Below are 17,166 nucleotides of genomic sequence, written 5' to 3'. Positions count from 1 at the left end.
ACATTGATTTTGAGCTATTAATCCAAGAAACTCAGATTTTTTGGAAAGGCCATGATTAGGGATTTGTTAATGGATGATGACAACATGTTCATAGGTGTTTATTGATCCGGTTTGTAGGCATATTGACCAGATGTGACAAAATAGCTTATAATATATTTCCCCCTAAAGTAGAAAGTCTGGAACGACAACTGATGACTGAAGTGTTTTACCTTGTGATAAGTTTGGTGTTAGAAATTAATTAACAGAGCAATGAAATACATAAAATATTGTGGAAACAGAAATACAAAAATGAATAGAACAAGAGAGACACAAATATATGTGGTTCACCTAATTTGGGATACGTCCACAAAGAAACATCAAGTCCTTCCATTTTTATTATCCGTAAAAATGAAGAGATACAACCTATTGCAGATTCGTTGTAATTTCCTCTTCACTCTCGCACAATCTCCTCTCTCTTTCTCACTTGAAATAATAATACACATCTGCAATAAAATTCCCTCATATAAACTGAGGGGTTGCCTTCTAGAGAAAAAAACCACAAATTAAACATAAATTATATAGTTAGATCACTCACCTAGTGAACGACCCAAATTGACTATGAAATTACAATATTTTACAAGGCAAAATTTCATCTATTTTTAGCTTCGGGGGCTGCCATCGAACCCTTGCCAAGCGGGGGCTCTAAACATGCAACCCCCCACCCTAGACACACCAAACAATAATAGTTGGGGGGGAGAAGCCCCCCCACACTCCCCCTGTCAGGGATTGGGATCCAAACGCGGTTGAAACAAGACCTTTGAATCAGAAAGATAATCAGGCTCCACATCCAACATTCAAATAAAAAACAACTAGTCGAGATCATTATTTGTACAATACATCTTCATCATGATATATTTGCTAAGGGAGGCATACCCATGCGCAACAAATAAGCTAACATTACATGTAAATTGATAAAAATGTTGCATCCACTGATGACAGAGAGTGGACCCATGCTTGGATGATTGTCTATATGATCATGGCCATCATGCTTTGCAATCTTGCATTAATACTGAAATTGTAGCCTAGATGGATGGAACTAGATCCGGGGTCCTCTATCTCGTTCACTCGATCATCCAATGTATGAGTCTAACCATTAGAATAAATGAGTTGGTGTTGGTAGAGACCATTTGATTACCGACTAATGATATAAGTCATTAACAAACGTGAGATAAACCACCGATGATGATAATGGCTTTCATGGTACTATAGTACAGTATGTATGGTGTGAATAAATGAGGTAAAGTTGAACACCACACAAAATCTTTCGGTCGAAGGCCAATGATGAAAAATTATTGTCGAGAGTGAGGAAACTCACCATTGATGTATGCAAGCCCCAAGGTACAAAAGGGAGTTTCTAAGTCAAATTCCTGGATAATGAGCTGATGTCGACAGGAAGTGAATCGTCACAAGAGGGCCTTGATGTATCCCCCATCAATGACATGAAATGGGTATTAATATTTGGGAGACAAAATGATGTTGATATGGAATTGGTTCAAGAACAACAAACATGAATGAAGTCTTAGGAGTATCGTAGCAAATATTGATTGAAGGACTTCCCTTGAACATATCGACGACACTTTATGGAGTTGGAAACATTGACCCAAAACCGAAGCGGAGGCTTTGATATGGTGTGATGAACCAAAGACAAGAAAATTTCCCAACCCAACAATCGCAAAGATGAATTGGGAGAGTGTCATGTTCAAGAGCGACTCACTGCCATAAATAGGTTAAGTACCCTGTTTTCCCAATTTCCCCAACCATTTCTGGTTAGTACCTCTTTATTTTTTGAAAATCTTGAGGAGGATAACATATGTTTGATTTGTAAATTCATCCTTCAGATGAATCCCTCTGAGTATATTTAACAAACCTAGAGAAGGAGTGGTTCATTCCCATCATGTTTGACGAGTCCAAAGTTGTTTGATGCTTTTACGAGTCCAGTAGAGGTGTAACTCGACTCCTTTTTCAAGTTTAGAGAGTTTGAAAAAGAGGCGAAAAAGAAAACTCCAAAGGTTCCTTTTCGTAAATAGTCTCTTGAATTTGAAATGTAGAAAACTATACTCTGGAGAACCTCTTGGCCATATTCGACTAAGGTATTCCTTTTTCATAATAGTCTATCCCAGTCCGGAAAAGGGTTAAACTTATACTGGGCAAACATATTTTCATTTACTTTAACGAGTTCAAAAAGACAAGTGCTCAATAATATTTTCATGTTTAGGGGGTTTGAAAAGAGTTGAAAGAGGACTCCAAGGGGTTCCTTTTTTCGCAAGTTTATATAGCCCGAAAAAGTGATAAAAGTACGCTCCATAGTCAAAATGTCATTAGTTCCTTCAAACAACTATTACCCTGCTTAGAACATCATCAAAATATTAAAAATATATGATACATGGTAAAATTAGGTCAAATTTAGATCAAAGTAATAAAATATAATTAAATATTCATAAAAATGACCATAAATAGGTGAAAAGTAATTTCATTTTTACCATTTCACATTTTACCTCTTGGTGAGTGAGCTTTGAGTGCATTTTCCCCCCGATATTTAGCAGCTAGTTGCAGCCAATTTGGTGGAACATTTTTGGTGCTGTCACTTCTAGGTAGGAGATCTTACCTTCCTCTTTCTTTTTATAGTTCCGATTTTTCATTTCATGCAAAAATTTTCAAGTTTTGAGGGACTTAGGGCTTTAATTTTGCGTCCTAGCTCTAACGCACCCCAACAATATCGAAAATTTCACCGGGCCATAAAAAATTAATTGTAGAGCGTTGCAGCACACTGTCTCCTTTTAGTAGGGTGCACTGGGCACATTTGAAAAAAATGTTTTACTCCTTTCACTCAAATTTCTCTCATATTTTTGCATGGGATTTATTCTAATGATTTTTCTTGTCATGTTTCAGGTATCCATCGGAATGAAATGGATTTAATTTGGCGAGAAAGAGAACATGAATTCCAAGACATGGATGCCATCAATGATCCAACAACCATCCAGGCATTGAGAAACCATGGGCTTCTCAAATTATTTTGGATTCCTAGGATGAGGCAATAGATGGAACTATTGGAGTATCTTTGCAGGGCATGGGATGTGCAGGCACAATCCTTCAGACTTGTAGCACATATGCTCAACATACAGGGGGGGGAGATCTATTTCTTGATAGGTTTATCAAGGAGAGGCACTCCTATCTCACTATCTAGTTCTAGAAGGGGTGGAGAAACAATCAAGGATTATATTGCTGCACACTATAGACCTCGATCCCAACCAATAAAATATGGGAAAATCGAGATAAAATATGTGGTCCGTTTGCCTCTTAGGACAATCCTATTCATTATTACTTTATTAGCTGATAACGCTAGCTTGCATTTGGCTAACAGGTCCCAAATGCAATACGCATTAGAATGCATAGAGCCAACAATATTCAACTAGAGCGAGGGGTTATTAGAAAACATAAAGGAATAACTCACTAAAGAAAATGATGGGTGATTGAAGAACTTCTGGTATGGTTCCATTTTGATCTCATTCACTTTGGAGAGGATTTTATTACTCAGTCCAAAATATATCTCACTTGAGCTTCCAGATCCTAGAGTGCCACAGGCGAGACAATGGGTAGACCTCATGTCTATACATGCTGGTCCATCATCCATGAGTTTCATGCTTGTCTTATTTAAATGGCTATGTATGCAACTCATTATGGTTGAAGACTATCCATATGCTGGGATAAATTACTGTGGAGATCGAAAGCTCGTGCTACCTGTGTTGGCATTATGATGCATGTGTTGTACTTGATGGCAACCCACTTGTATAAGAACAACTCACTTATATATAACTAGATGAATCTACATAAGAGATATCAGATGTGACAGAATACATGGGATGCAGGACAACTCAAAGGAATCAGTTCAGATGTAATGAACAATGACAACTCATTAAGATGACAGTTCTTAGTATGACAAGTTAGCTTTGCCATCAAGTTCAAAGGGGGAGATTGTTGGCATTATGATACAAGTGTTGTCCTTGATGGCAACTCAATGATAGATCATAGTGCAACAGGTCAGTAGCAAAGAATTGATGATCAGACTACAGAGAATGAAGAAAGAAAAGTATATACGCAGGTTCACTATATACCAAGTCGTGTACACACGCAAGTTCACTATACCAAGTCGCGTATATATGCAGGTTCGCTATATACCAAGTAGTGTATACACGCAGGTTCACTATATACAAAGGCGCGTATACACGCGGGATTGATGATCAAAAGTCACGTATGCGTATGCACACACTTTCATGCACGGAAAAGCGCGTACATGTGGGAAAGCTTAGTTTTGGGTCCGTGGCATTTAGACCTATGGTTTTGGACCTTGGTATTGCGTCCGAAGTGTTGAACCCAGGTATTGGGTCCCTAATATTGGTTCTAAATGGTTTTTGGACCATGGTATTGAGTAAGGCCTAAGACTATAAAAGGAGAAGAAGATCATTAGGCAAAGGCAATTGAGAGAAAGTCTTGAATATCTGATGAAGTATGAGATCTAGTATGCAGGTTATGGGTTCATGATGCTTTGCTTGATCTAAGCTAAGGAGGAATCTCACCGGTTGATGGAGAACAAGATCTAAGGATAGATCAGGATCCAATGGTTTGGAATGAATCATCTCTATATGGTTCGATTATGCTTATTCTATATCTATATAATGATGCATGTAATGTTCTGATCTGGGTATAACTTAAGGTTGAAATAGCTGCAACTCATGAATGAATATTTACAGATGTATACGCTGGTTGACTTTGATAAAAGCGCGTACATATGCAGGTTATATACATCTAAGTAGCGTATACCATATACTCTATGATATTACAGGTGGTTCTGATAGTTGATGCAAAGTCTGAGTTCTGGTGACTGTTTACTGGTGTCAGTATTCTGCATATTCAGATTGGTTGATAATGTTTAGCTTCAGTGTTGATGGATGAGATCTATAATGGATCAAGATCATAATGGCTTATCTTTATGTGATCTGATGGACTAGATCTGGTTGCTAACATGCGTATTATCCTTGTATATGTAATGATCTGGTTATGTCTGAAGTCAGGAAGTGCAATGAAGACATAAGTAAGTAATTAATGACATATACGCTGGTTCGCTTTGGTGAAGCTGCATATACACGCTGGTTCGGCTCTTCCAACTAGCGTATGCACTTTGATGCATGATTTTTAATGATACAATTAGATCTGAACATTATTGCAGAGTTTTGTGTTCTGCTCTGTGTTCTGGTGACTGCAGTTTGTTGACAGGGTTTCAGTGATTCAGTATTGGGTGATTCAGAGATTGATGATGCTAGTGTTGATTGATTGTGTGCCTCAATGATATTGATGGGTCCAGTATGAAAATTGGATGAAACGTGGCCTTCAGATTATGATGTTGTGTTCCATGAGTATCCAATCTGAAAATTTATGAAACGTGGTACCTGGAGGAAGAAAGAGAAGGTTGTAGCCTTCTGTAGGTCGGCACCTACGTACTAGTACATTAGCTAGTACAAGAGCTAAGGGGGTGGTAGCTCCCTTCCAATAGCAGCTGGAAAATGAGTGAAGGTTGGAGCATTCAATAGGCCAGCACCTACATACTAGTAAAAGGATCGGCTAGTACAAGAGCAAGGGGGTTGCAGCGCCCTTCCAGGAGAAGCTGGAGAACGAGAGAAGGTTGCAGCCTTCTGCAGGTAGAAGCCTGTGTACTGGTATAAGACTACACCAGTACAGAAATATTGTAAAAAGAAGTTTCTTATTAAAAGAAGATAGAGACGACTTGCAGCAGGTGGTTTTCACCCACGTTGGGTTTCCACCTTATATCATGGTGTTCATGTGTGCTTCTTGTGTGTGATGATCTTTTCTGTTTTATTGCTCCTGTTTACTATTCATATGGTTAATAACGTTCTGATGCACTCATTAAGAATCAACTAACTGAATCATAAGTTTACTGGATATACGCTTGTTGCATTAAACATAGTTGCGTATACACGCTGTTTGCCTTAACTGAAGTAGCGTATATGAATCTTAATATGGAAATGAAAAAGTTATATTGATTTGATAATACTGATTCACCCCACCCCCCCTCTTAGTATTATTTCCAACAACCTGAAGGCTAGCAATGGAGTGTCATAGGTAAAACAAGATCATTTTGATTGTAATTTTATTTTTGAGTTTTATGATTTTTTTGGTATTTTCATGTATCCAAGACTAACTATTGATTTTTACATGTAGACATTGGACCCGTTCGACAAATGGGTTCATCTTATCTTCAGCGTCCCAGAGACCCACAACATGCACAAGTTGGAGTAGAGGTTGCTGCAGGGCCATGAGAGGTGTTACAAGATGTCAATGTGGATGAGACTCTTATAGAGTTCAAGTGACATGTTGAGGGATTGACCCAAGGCATTCCAAATACTAGGGTAACTTAGATCCCTATGAGACTACAACAACATACTATTGGGGTGCTTGAGCGCATTAGTCAGCTAATGTGCAAAGTGGCTCGTGTAGTTGTTTGTTATCATGAGCACCATCAGGATTATTCTACTAGGAGGCTGTAAAGCCATGTTTTGACTACATGTATTTTTTGATATGATAGGCCATGTGGCCATATGTTTCTTGGGCACATATTTTTGTAAAACCAAACCTTTATATATACATATATATATCAGTGCTTCTCATGTGTTCTGTTATCTTGTTCAATGTATGTGATGTGAATTGAATTGAATTTACATACGTCACAAATTTCTGTCTAAAACATGATTTGCCAATGCATTTGTTAATGTGTTTAGACTTCTAAGAATGTGCTGATATTGTATATAATAAAAATGTCTTTCCAAAAGGCATGCCCTTAAAAACATAAGGAGAATAATTGGACTTCTAGTTAAATAGACATTAGTAAAGTGTAGTACTACAAGTTGTGAGTCAAGTCTCACAACTATACGATGAATACCATGAGAGGTAGCATCAGACAATAGCTCAATCACTGTGCTATACTCAACGATGTTATTGATAGAGCGACTGATACAAATCCCTTATAAACTCACTAACTCACCACTTGGAGAATATATAGCCTACACTGCGGAGGAAAAGGTTCCGAGTACTATGACTAACACCATCAGCATAACCAACATATGGTTGAAGGGATGTCGACATCTGCAAACCAAATGTAAAACAATATTAACAGAAATGGTAGGAAACTCCAAAGGAAACAAACTGCAAACACCCTCAACACACCTGTAGACAATATGTACACAATGAACTACACAAAAATGACTTAAGAATAGTATTTTTTGAGGTACAACCCATTTAAAGGTTGCGCCAACAAAACTCCATCAAAATCAATAAGCTTGTAGGTTCCTTTAGTAAGAACACGTTTAACAATGGACGTTCGTAGGCACATTGGATCTAACTTCCCATACCCTAACTTATCAGATTCCTGATCATACAATAGGACAAGGTCACCTTCCGAGAAGGCACGAGGCTTAACGTTCTTATCGTATTGTGTCTTAATGTGTTTCTTATGGGCCTCATTAGCCATCATGACATCGCGTTGGGTTTCATCTAAACATGTCACATGTAAGAGACACTCTTTTTCTGTGGAAGTGGCAGGGAGGAGGTCGACAACAAGTTTTAGGGATGGAATTTCACACTCGATAGGAAGGATTGCTTCTAGGCCATACACCAATTGAAATGGTGTGAATCCAGTAGTAGTTCAAACAGAGGTTCGATATGCCCACAAGGTTGCATAAATGATAAGATTCCAATCCAATTTATGGATCTCTATCATGCGTTGAAGCATCGTTTTCAAAGCTTTGTTGATCGCTTCGACTTGCACATTCACTTGTGGGTAGTAGGGAGTTGACCTCCCATGGTGAAGACCCAAATTGGCAATTAGCTTAGACATCGTGTGATTACAAAAATGCTTCCCATGGTTTGGAACTATAGCCTATGGTACACCAAACCTTGCAATGACATGACTGAAGAGAAAGAGAGAAGTTGTTTTGCTGGTGTTAGGCATTGCCTCGGCCCACTTGATAAAATAGTCTACTGCCACAATGATGTAGTCATCTCCCCCATGCGAGTGAGGATTACATGTCATTAAGTCAATGCCTCATTTCAAAAAAGGTCCAACGATAATAACAGGGTGTAAAGGAGTTGGTGGAGCACGAATTTTATGATCATATACCTGGAAAGCATGACACTTTTAGACTATGAGGATACAAGCGCAAAACATAGTAGGCCAAAAGTATCCAACACAAAATCCTCTGTGCGGTGGCATAACTAGACATTTGTCTACCACATGCCCAACATGGCATTTGTTTAGAGATTTCTCGACCTCCTCATGAGTGAGGCACCATCGAAAAATTGTATCGATACCATAATGATAAAGGGTGTCACCAATTATTATATAAATTTTGGCCTGGTATCAGATACATCCTTGGTCAGAGTGAGAGGTATCGTGTCAGAAAGTCTGGGTCTAGAGATAGATGATGATGTCTCCATACCACGGGTCATATGAATCTATCAGGAACAACGAATTGTCTGGAGTAGAATCATCAGATGTCATTTCAGTTTCGGAAGTGGGAAGGTTGCAGATCAATTCAACAAAGACTAAAGATTTCGTGGATTTGGATTTGATGAAATCCAAATTGAAATCCTAGAGGACGAAAACCCATTTGGAATACTTGCCCCCCAGTAGTTGTCGTGACAAAATGTATGTCATGGGGTTGCATTTAGAAACAACCATAGTGTTGCAAAGCAGGATATAGTGGTGAAACCTTTGGACAACTTGGACAACCACTAAAGCTAACTTTTCAATATGATTATATTTGATCTCAACATCATTTAAGTTTTGACTAAAATAATAAATGGGATGTTCATCCCCTACATCGTCCTCTTGGACCAATACCATAGCGATGGTAGTAACTGCAACGACGAGGTACAAAATATAACCGTGTTGATAATCTGGGGGATACAACAATGATGCCCAAACCAAAACACCTTTCAAAGAATCAAACACATTTTGGGCAGTGTTGTCCTACTGAAATGGAACCGCTTTTTTCATCAATCGAGTAAATCCTTTGGTTAATTCAACATAATTGGGAACAAATCTCCATAGAAAGTTAGCCTTCCCTTAGATTCCTTGTAGCTGAACAAGAGAGTAAGGTGCAGGTAGATCTAGGATTTCCTGGACTTTAAATGGATCAATACAAATTCCTTGCTTCTACACAACGAAGCTGAGAAGTCGTCCAAATTGCACACAAAACACACACTTGTGCAGATTTAGTCTGATGTTATAATGTCGACAATGTCGAAATATCCCTGAGATGCATGGGATTATCCACACAATGTTTCAAGTGAGTAGGTAGGTCATCCAAATATGGTTGTACACTGGTTTAGTGTCATGGAAGGCATAATTCATTGCCCTCTGAAAATTTTCCCCATAATTTTTCAATCCGAAAAGGAGCTTTCAATATGCAAATGTGCCCCATGGACAAATAGATGCGGTTTTATGTTGGTCTGATGGGAGGATATTGATCTGATTATAGCTGGAGAAACCATCCATAAATGAAAATATTTCACTGCCAGCACAATCATCAATAATTTGGTTGATAAACAGAGTAGGATAATTGTCCTTAGGACAAGCATGCTTTATGTCTTGGTAATAGACACACACACATATTGTTCCTTGTTTCTTCATGTTGAGAACAATGTTTGGTACCCAATCAAAAGGTAAATGAAACCAACATGAAGAAATTTTTCAACTTCAGCCTTAACAACAACAACCTTCTTAGGACGTATTATACGTAAGTGCTGCCCCATGGGCTTAGAATAAGGATATGTTCTGATTTCATGTACAACAATGTTTAGATATGTTAGCACTCCTTAGTGCCCCAAGGCTAAGAAACGAAGCCAAGGGGGTAAACTCAAACCAATCTTTAGACTTGGCAGCTAGCCCTACCAAATCAAAGAGGGCTCTCTCAAGAATCTCATAGCCAATGAAGTGACTGGAGAGGGATTTCAGATGTTGGGATAAATATTAAGCTCATTGGTGTTTGATTTTATGGTTTGTTGGATGAAGCTCATAAATCTAGGACTAGGCTAATGTTTCTAATCATCAATTGTAGAGATATAATGGGGCAAGGTAGGCATGATAAGTGATAGAAATAGTTTGTCGTGGTGGTGTAGAGATGAAAAGGTAGAGGATCAGAATAAGCATGTAAACATGAATTCATTCATCAAGAAGAAAGAACACTTGCACGAGGATCTCATCAAAACAAAGCATATAACTTATGAATTCTGTTTAAAACTCATGAGATGATCACAAGAAAGCATAGAGATGGTAGGAAAAAGAAATATCAGAGAAAAACACTATCACAGAAGCATACCACAAGAATCCCAAGATAATAACTACAACTGCCTGTTATATTACTGCAAAATGTACACTAACTCCAAGCTATGATTCATAAACATCCAACCCATAATACTTCGAAATATGAAGTATTTAGACAATTATTTACAAAAATAAATATCTTGAAACATAATTCAATATTTGTTACAAAAATTATAAAATAGATCAATACTGTTAATAATATCAGTCGGCTGAGTTCTGGTGCTATTCTGGGCATTCTGGTGGTAACTGAGCCTCGAATAGACATTGTTGTTAGTCCTACTGGCTGATGAACTACGCCGTTGTCCCTGTTTTACTGCATTCTGTTATGAAAACTGTTGTGATAAATGTGCAATGCTATCCTCTGTCCTTTTGCTACTTAAAATGTGCTTGAAAGGTCCTCGCTGCCCTCTAAGCGGAGGCAAAATGGATGAATTGGTGCTTTGTGAATGGAGGCCGTGATCATTCAATAGGGAAATTACATGAAAACAACGAGAAATCGTGATTGGGAGCACAAAAAATGAACTGATTTGACCATCTAGGGGAGGGTAACGGGAGGATTATTATCCGTTGATCTGGGTTGGCTGATCCAGGCCATTGTATATCACAATCACAATAGAGAAAGGGGCCTTAACCATGTTTCATAGTGTTTTGCCTACTATCTGAACATGAAACTTTAACAACTGCAATCTATAAAATATCACATCCGCTGGATTTATCGCATCGCAATCGGATAGGGGCCTGAGTATTACATGGGGGCATAGGCGGACACGAAATACTTCAAAATATAGCGTAAAAAACCTTTTAGATCCATTGTAATCACAATATGGAGGGGGTTGGTAGAGTTTGTTGACATATAAGAATTGCGATTGCGATCGCAATCGGCGGAATGAGAACTATCTCAATTGACGAGGGGAGAGCTTATGATTTGTGCGATATCGAAATTGCAGAAAGGAAAGGGAGATGGGCTGCTATTGTATAACTTTGTGAATGGCAATTGCGTAATCGCAATGCAAAGGGGAAGTATGGCGGGGAAAAGGGTTGATTCTTATTTTGATTTACGATAACACGTGGCTTGTGGGTCCCAGTCCCATGTGAAATAATCAAAGTTTTGATGTTTGGGACTTTATATATATGTGATGCGATATATTAAAAAGGGACTTTGGCAATGGATTTTGATACATATAAAACAAATGGAAAAATGGCTAGAATTGCAATGTATAAACAAAATGGAAATGCGGCTAGAGGGATTTACAAAATGGATTTCGGCTAGAGTTGAAATATAAAATGGGATATGGGTTTTCCAAGGAAAAAATGGGTTTTGGCTAGGATTTAAGGATTTTCCCAAGGAAAAAGGGGTTTTAGATGGAATGAGGGGATTTATGAGGAAGGGTTGAGGGAGGTATATGAAGTATGAATGAGGGTGTTGAAACAACAAGTCGAAATCTCTTTGAACATTTTTTCCCTTAATTACTACTCCCATAATGATTGACCATAAGTGATGTCATGACTCTTTTTTGACCATTTTGATGACTTGACCTAATAATGACACCTAATGGATTATGAAACTGATGATTTGGACTTTGAACCTTGCAGTAGGACTAACCATGAGATGATGACTGAGATGGTGATCAAGACACTTTACTAATGACTCATCACAAGGAGTGATGGCATGAACAAGATGGAATTTTGACCATGAAATGAGGGGAGTAGTAACATACCTAGACACACTAACCAGTGACCAAATTTTTATTTGAAAACTTATTGAAACTATACAAATTTTACTTAGGACCCTATCAACCATATTGAAAAAGTACATTTTATCACTGGTGACTAGCAGGACTGACAAACACTAACATTGGCTCTAGCTGGGGATGACAACTCCTTTAGGAGGTGTCAAGAACACCATAGACCAGGTAGCCTCATCCATTGGGCAATGGAGTAAAAAAATAAATAAACAGACCCAAAACTCAACACTGAAATGACTGACTGACAAAACATAAGACAAAATAAAACTGACTTAACTTTCAAAACAATAGCTGATCAGGAAAGCCTTAGGGCCTTCTCCACGGGCTTCAAACTTTCATGACAACTCCTTCACACTTTGGCAGTAAAATAGACTGTTATGTACAATGAAAATGAGAAATTTCTGAAGAAATCAAGTGAGGTAATGCTTGAGGAATCGACCATTGATTGGTCCTCCTGGCAACTCTTTTCCATCTAGTTCTTCTAAAAAATAGGCATTATGACCTCTGAAAGTTGAAATCATGTATGTTCCTTTCCACAAGTTATCAAACTTGCCATGCTTACCTTTCTCCTCATTCCGGGCATCCCATCGGAGAACAACATCTCCCAAACTAAAATTATCTTCTTTGGTTTTCTTATAGATCTTCTTGATCTTTTTTTGAAGCTTTGATGTATTCTAAAGTACTTCCTCTCTAGACTGCTGCAAATGAATCATCTGATTGATCCTTCGCTAAGTATCATTGGGTTCATTGTCAACTTCCTGCAAAATCTTCATCACCGGGACAACAAGAGAAGTCGAAAAAACAATGTCCACTCCATATACTAGTTGAAAAGGTGACATACCTATGGATTTCTTAGTGCTCACTCAGTCTACCCACAGTGCATTGATCAAATTTTTGTGCCAATTCTTCTTGTTTTCTTCCAACAAATTCTTGATGATATTAACCAGTGATTTATTTGATGATTCAACCAGCCCATTACCTTGTGGGTAATATGCCATTGAATGCCCAAGTTTGATGTGGTACTTGTCATAGAAATCAATCATCTTCTTCGACTTGAAAGCTGTTGCATTATTCGTGATAATTTTATGTGGACAACCAAATCGGGAAAAAATATTAGACTCAATAAATTGAATTATTACCGCATTCATAGCTTGTCTATTGGGGTTGGCTTCGATCCACTTCGTGAAGTAGTTAGTTGCTGTTAAAATCCGCTTGTGTTGAGCTAAAGATGAAGAGTGAATTTCGCCAATAAAATCAAGACCCCATTGCTGAAAAGGTGCTTGGACAAAAATGGGCTGCAAGGGCAGTGGTAACAACTTTTTCTTTCCCTCAAAGATTTGACACTCATGACAACTCATTACATTTTTGCAGACATCAGAAAATAAACTTGGTCAATAATACTCAGCTCTCAAGATCTTGTTTGTTGTAGTTTTCCAATAAAGGTGATCGCCACAATCGCCCTTATGAAAGTCATTCATTACTTCTTTTGCTTCACTTTCGACCAAACAATTCAATAAAATTCCCCCAGGATCCTTACGGAATAAAACATTATCCAAAATAAAATATCTTTGAGCCTTTAACCTCAATGATCTAGCCTTACTTTTTGACACACCTGGTGGAGAATTCAAATGTTGAAGCACATAAACAATATCAGAATACCAAGGAGATGAGGTAAAAATCTGTTCACTGATCATGCCTACCTTGCCCCATTATATATGTGCAATTGATCATTAGAAACCTTAACCTAGTCCTAGATCTATGAGCTTCATCCAACAAACCATAAAATCAAACACCATTGAGCTTAATATCTAGCCTAACATTTGAAATCCCTCTCCAGTCACTTCATTAGCTGTGAGATTCTTGAGAGAGCCCTCTTTGATTTGGTAGGGTTAGCTTCCAAGTCTAAATATTGGTTTGAGGTTACCTCCTTGGCTTCCTTTCTCAGCCTTGGGACACTAAGGAGTGCTAACAAGATCTATACCTAGCATCTCTTCGTATGACCAAGCGAAAATGTATAAAATTATTGGAAAAGGGCTTTATAGGTCTTGATCTCATCGTGAGAGCAAGATGCACCAATATATACTTTCTCGATAATTTTGGGCTTAATCGAAATATCAAGAGGAATAGTCTCTTCAATATTTGACAAATTCTTCTCAGAATCGATATCATGGCTAGATACATAATTCACAGGTATCTCAACAAAATTGGGTGAATAGATATTACTAAGATTATTCTCAATGTAAATTGACAAGGAGGAATGATGATGATTCTCGTCCCATGACGCATCATCTGACATCATGACCTCCATGATGCTTTCATTAGTAGAGAATGTATTGAAGAAAGGATCAGAAGATGTACCATAATATAAGGAATGATTGACCTAATTGATCGATGAGAAAAAATTAGAGTGTGTTGAACAGGCCGAATAGATGGCTTTGTATTCAAGCTTGATAGGATAGAGCGACATGCGGTCACCAAAGGTATCAATATTAGATGCATCTAATACTATCCAGTGATTAGATGGAGTAGTACAAGGAGATATCATGTTTACATAGGCAACTGATTTTGAGTTATCGGGAAGGGGAGAAGGAAGAGGAGGGGGAAAAGAAAAGGTTCCCATAAGAGAATAATCCTTAAGCAATCCCACCCTAACATGCTGATATGGATGTGGGGTTTCTCCCACAAGAGGGATGCTTCTAGTAACCTGAGAATTATTGGCAAAGAAGGTGAGTTGATTAATGGTAACTATGCCCCCTTGGTGAGGGAAAGCTATCATTCTGAAATAAGTCAAAACTATAGAAGCCATAACATAAACCCATGTACGACCCAATAGAAGGTTATAATCTAATGGTCTGTCAATAACTTTGACTTCTACTAACACTATCTTGCCACCTAATACAATTTGCAACTAAATCAAAATTCCATAAGATTTTAAGCCCCTTCCATCAAAGGCCTTTAAAGTACTTGGTGACTGATTGAGTTGAGAAGATTCGATGGCCTTCCAGCAAGAAAGTGACATAATGTAGGTGGAAGCTCCTTCATCGACAATGGTTCAATGCATAGTCTTACTTTGCACAATAACTTGAATCATGAAAGCTAATTGCACTGGAAGTCTGGGTTTATGAGTCTCATTGTTAAAAACTATAAGGTTAGAATATGAAGGATCAACAACTCCAATTGCGGCAAGTAAAGCCTTCTTCTGGGTGAGACAATTTTGCAACACTTCGCGAGTTGACATAGCTGAAGGAGATCGAGCCAGATCCTCAACTATGTTATAATTCTATGTAGTTCTCGCACGACAGTTGAATGAGGATTTATGAATAACACCCTTAGGAGGTTTAATTATTAATTTTGTAGGAACACAATTTGGAGTAGCATCCAAAGCAGATGAGGTAGAACTTGCAGGTTGATCAGTAGCCTGACCAATTGAGGGATTCAAATTACCGTAGTCCTTATTCCTTGTTGCAACCATAACTTCATTTTTTGTCTTGGTGGAGGAAAGCATCATAACCAAAGAAGAGGAAGCTGGATCTCAAGCAACGATGTGCACAATGGTTGCAGTAGAAGATTTAAGAAATTGATTCACTTTTGCTCGATGTGGACAATGGCGAGTGAAATGCTCTTCATTACAAATTAAGCAAGGATGAAGAGGTTTTTGCTTTTCTTTAGAAGACTGGTTATTTTGTTTATCCCCCGGAGGACTATCTTTCTTCTTTTTACATTTTCCCTTCTTCTTACTTCCTGGTTACTGAGATTTGTCTTTCGTGCACTGGATGGCATTGATCTCAGAAGTAGAAGCCATAGTAGTGGTAGAGGATGGTTTTGGGCAACCACACCAGGAGTTGAACTAGATGGTTTACTCATTGACTAATGAATAGCATAACCAATCATGCCATAAACGACATGTGATTCTTTACCTAGAGGTTGTGGAACACGAGCAATTACTTGCTCTTCAGCCACAACTCTGCCTTTAGCAACATCTTCTGTTATGGATGGTAACAGAGACTTAATAAACAAATAAACTAATAATTGGTAAGGAACGAAAGTTTTGACTAACGAACGGTGACATCGCCACTTATGAATGTGATCAGAAATATGAGTGGAATCAAATTGTTTGAAATAAGTCAAAGGTTCAGTTCCAGTCTCATAGCGAATGGGCAACTGAAAATGAGTTAATAATATGGTTTCTAACTGAAATTGTCAAACAAAGCTTGTGGTAATTCAATATAACACTTTGTTTCCATACCGGTAAGTGTCTGTTGGAAAAGACTCAATTGAATAAAGTCATCATTTAAAGAGTTTGAAGAACACCATAAATGATACGTCATGATGTGCAAAGGCGAGTCTTCTCCAGGATTTCCATTGAACTTTGAGATATCAGTGGGCAATTACGTAGGAATAAATAGTCAATAGGGAGAGTGATAAATGGGATCATTTGTAAGTTGGGTCAAATTTGGAAATTCAAGAGTTTCCACAAATGGCAACTACCGATTAAAGTTTGGTGGAGGGTATCTTGGGTTAGAAGGGATGGCTTGAGCAACAGGTATTTGCGCTCCTAGATAGGGAGGATTCTGATAACCTGGATAAACACATCCCTGCTACCCAATTTTAGAATAACCTTGTTGTTTAGTTCTAGGATAACCTTGGAAAGGTTGAAATTGTTGGGTTTTCATTTGTTTACCTTGGTAAGGCATTTGAGGAATACCTTGATATGGTTGTCCTGTGGGATTTTGCATTATCCCTATGTAATGTGGGATAGGTTGCATCTGTGCCATGCCTTACATAGGTTGACCTATTTGGATTTGAGGAATAGCTTGACTAAGCAGTGGAGGTTGTAAGACACCTTGAAGAGGCTAGGTAAGTGGGACTTGGGAAACCCCAGACATTGGTGGAAAATGTTAAGTTGAAGGTGCAACTTGCAAAGGTTGACTTACATGAACTTGAGCTTGAATAAGTTGAGACATGGGTTGACAAATAGGAATATTA

This window comes from Pinus tabuliformis, chromosome Q, assembly GCF_031772625.1.
Source record: "Pinus tabuliformis cultivar Carrire ecotype Pingquan chromosome Q, CPIR1, whole genome shotgun sequence".
Taxonomy (NCBI): Eukaryota; Viridiplantae; Streptophyta; class Pinopsida; order Pinales; family Pinaceae; genus Pinus; species Pinus tabuliformis.
Note: the sequence above shows the minus strand (reverse complement) of the source record.